Source organism: Palaemon carinicauda, chromosome 3 (assembly GCF_036898095.1).
Source record: "Palaemon carinicauda isolate YSFRI2023 chromosome 3, ASM3689809v2, whole genome shotgun sequence".
In the NCBI taxonomy this organism is placed as follows: domain Eukaryota; kingdom Metazoa; phylum Arthropoda; class Malacostraca; order Decapoda; family Palaemonidae; genus Palaemon; species Palaemon carinicauda.
In genome coordinates, this window is record NC_090727.1 from 58,078,633 (window position 1) to 58,081,776 (window position 3,144).

Below are 3,144 nucleotides of genomic sequence, written 5' to 3' on the forward strand. Positions count from 1 at the left end.
TTTCATGCATAAAATTTCTTTATTTTTTAAAATTCAGATTCAAACTTTTATACATCATAGAAATTAAATTTGCCAATAGAAATTTATACAGTCGGCCCTTATTATTCGCAGATTCCGTCTTTCGTGTTACGCAGAACCGTCTAACTTACTAAATAAACATTCACAATTTTGTGGTTTCGGGATTATTACACGCGCGGCATATTGAAGATTTCAAACCAACTGCGCTCCTTTGCACCCAGCGTGTCTTCCACCGTTTATGCACAGCATAGCCTCCCATCTCTTGCTGACTAGGCCAATTCTCGCATCGCCTGTCTTCGAACGTGTAACTCCCTCTTTCTGGGCAAGTATCACTTTGTCCTAAAGCATATACATCATGGCCCCTCCAAGAGAGTTGCTTTGACTTCAACTTCCAAAGGGTCTGCTAAGCGTCAGAGAAAGGTCTTGACTCATAAGGAGAAGGGTAAAGTCTTTGATAAGTGTAAAAAAATTAAGTATGCTGCCATAGGAAGACTTTTTGGAGTAAACGAGAGTGAAGTAAGGTACATAGAAAGGAAAACTATGAAGATTAATGCTGCCATGGCTACCAGTGCCCTACGTAGTGCAAAGAACATATCCAAAGTGAGGAAAAGGGCCTGATTGGAAAACTTTACTTTTCTGTGGATTGAGGATCAGCATCAGAAAGGATTTGCCTTGGGCTTGCATGCCATCCAGAGAAAAGCAGTCTCCGCTCTCCCATTTCAAGGAAGCTAAAACTCAGCCATCCATCAGTCAAGACACCACATCCCTGTATATGCATTTCCAAGCCAGCAAAGGTTGGTTTCACAAGTTTAAACAGCATTTTTGGCCTCAAACTAGAAAATTACCTGGAGTCGGACTCTTCAGACAAGGCGAAGTGGCAGCTTTCCCGAATTATTCTGTTCAGCGTGTGATGATGAAGAGGAGGCCGATAGATCTGACAGAGGATGAAGGCATCACTCTCCAGTATTTGGCATAGATGGCACGGTAGGTGGAAGACTTTTAGCCAAGGGCATAGAGCATGGCTCATTCATTGGTATGTGTCCTGAAGTTCATACATTACATAGATGAGACTTTTGCTGGTTACAAGAGTATCTTGGATGAGGTGAAGTCAGCGAAGCAGCTGCCCATGACAATGTTCTTCTCCTGTCACGAGAAACAGCCACCACAACAACCACCACCACCACCACCCTGAGCCGTAGCCTGAGCTACCACCATCATCACCATTCCTCTATCCACGGATTCTCCTGAGCCTGAAACCACTCCTCAAGCAACCCCTCCTGTGGCATATCCTCCGGAAGCCATGATGGAGCCGAGTAACGATTCAATTATGGCGTAGATGATCCTCCTCCCTTTACAGAATGACAAGATATTTTTCAGAAAATTGTTTCCATACTGTTCAAGGTTAAAATTACATTAATTTTTAATCAGTTCAATCTTTTAATACTTCAAGTACATATACTTGAACGTACTTAGGGTTCAATTCTACTGTATTGTATACTATTTTTATATACTATCCTTGACTGGTTCATTTTAAGTCGTCTTCGTTGCAAACAGTGATGACTTGTCCATGTAGACGTGTCTTGACATCCAGTTAACGTCTCTTCATTGTTCATCCATTTGTATTTGTACGGCCTTTTCTCAATCCACCTCACCAACTTTGCCTTTTAAAGAATATTTTCCAGTGAGTTATGTCATATGTTGTGAATTGTACTGTAATATTTTTCTTTTGTAAATAGTGCTATGAAAAAGATACTTTTGTATTTAGTACAATATGTACATACATGATCAGTATGTACCGTACTTTTGTAGTTATAGTAGTACGGTATGCGCATACATACTTTACTTTTGTATTTACAGTAGTACAATAATTACATGTATGCTGTACTTTTTTATTTTTTTTATTTACAGTAATACGGTAAGTACCTACATGCTGTACTTTTGAGTTTACAATAGTACAGTATGTACATACATACTGTACTTTTCTATTTATCCAGATTATTACTGTACTGCACATTACTAATGAATGTATTTGTCTATTTTCAACACCTGTGTAAATAGTACCTCCTGTATATACTCTACAGCTGTGATTTGTACAGTAAATAGTAGTTAAAGAGTGATACCCAAAAGAGAAGACACCTCAAGAGTTGCATCATGCTTCAAGACTTGTTACTGTGTAGAATTTTGTATGAAAACAATGAATGGTGTTTGTACTATTATATTTTCTTTATTATTTCTAAGATTAGTGTATCACTTTTAATAATAAAGTAAAGGTACAGTACTGTATGTGAAATACAGTACTTTATTGTACAGCAATATAGATAGGCTACGTGTACGGGGAGTTGGAACAGTGTTAGTTTACCTGCCGAAAGCAGTGATCACTTACGAGCGATATTATTATTATTATTATTATTACTATCCAAGCTACAACCCTAGTTGGAAAAGCAAGATGCTATAAGCCCAGGGGCTCCAACAGGGAAAAATAGCCCAGTGAGGAAAGGAAATAAGGAAATAAATAAATGAAGAGAACAAATTAACAATAAATCATTCTAAAAACAGTAACGTCAAAACAGACATGTCATATATAAACTATTAACAACATCAAAAACAAATATGTCATAAAATAAACTATAAAAGACTCAAGTCCGCCTTGTCAACAAAAAAGCATTTGCTCCAACTTTGAACTTTTGAAGTTCTACTGATTCAACCACCCGATTAGGAAGATCATTCCACAACTTGGTAACAGCTGGAATAAAACTTCTAGAGTACTGCGTAGTATTGAGCCTCGTGATGGAGAAGGCCTGGCTATTAGAATTAACTGCCTGCCTAGTATTACGAACAGGATAGAATTGTCCAGGGAGATCTGAATGTAAAGGATGGTCAGAGTTATGAAAAATCTTATGCAACATGCATAATGAACTAATTGAACGACGGTGCCAGAGATTAATATCTTGATCAGGAATAAGAAATTTAATAGACCGTAAGTTTCTGTCCAACAAATTAAGATGAGAATCAGCAGCTGAAGACCAGACAGGAGAACAATACTCAAAACAAGGTAGAATGAAAGAATTAAAACACTTCTTCAGAATAGATTGATCACCAAAAATCCTGAAAGACTTTCTCAATAAG

The 3,144-nt window shown here is 37.7% G+C and overlaps 1 long non-coding RNA gene across 1 annotated transcript in view; it reads left to right on the plus strand.

Annotated features, from left to right (window-relative positions):
* The window catches only part of LOC137638294 (uncharacterized), a 58,211-nt gene extending 55,807 nt beyond the window's left edge, over nucleotides 1-2,404 (plus strand). The window contains exon 5 of the long non-coding RNA XR_011043996.1: nucleotides 112-2,404. This is a non-coding gene — a long non-coding RNA (uncharacterized lncRNA). The remainder of the gene's footprint in view (nucleotides 1-111) is intronic.
* Nucleotides 2,405-3,144: the final 740 nt, after the last annotated feature.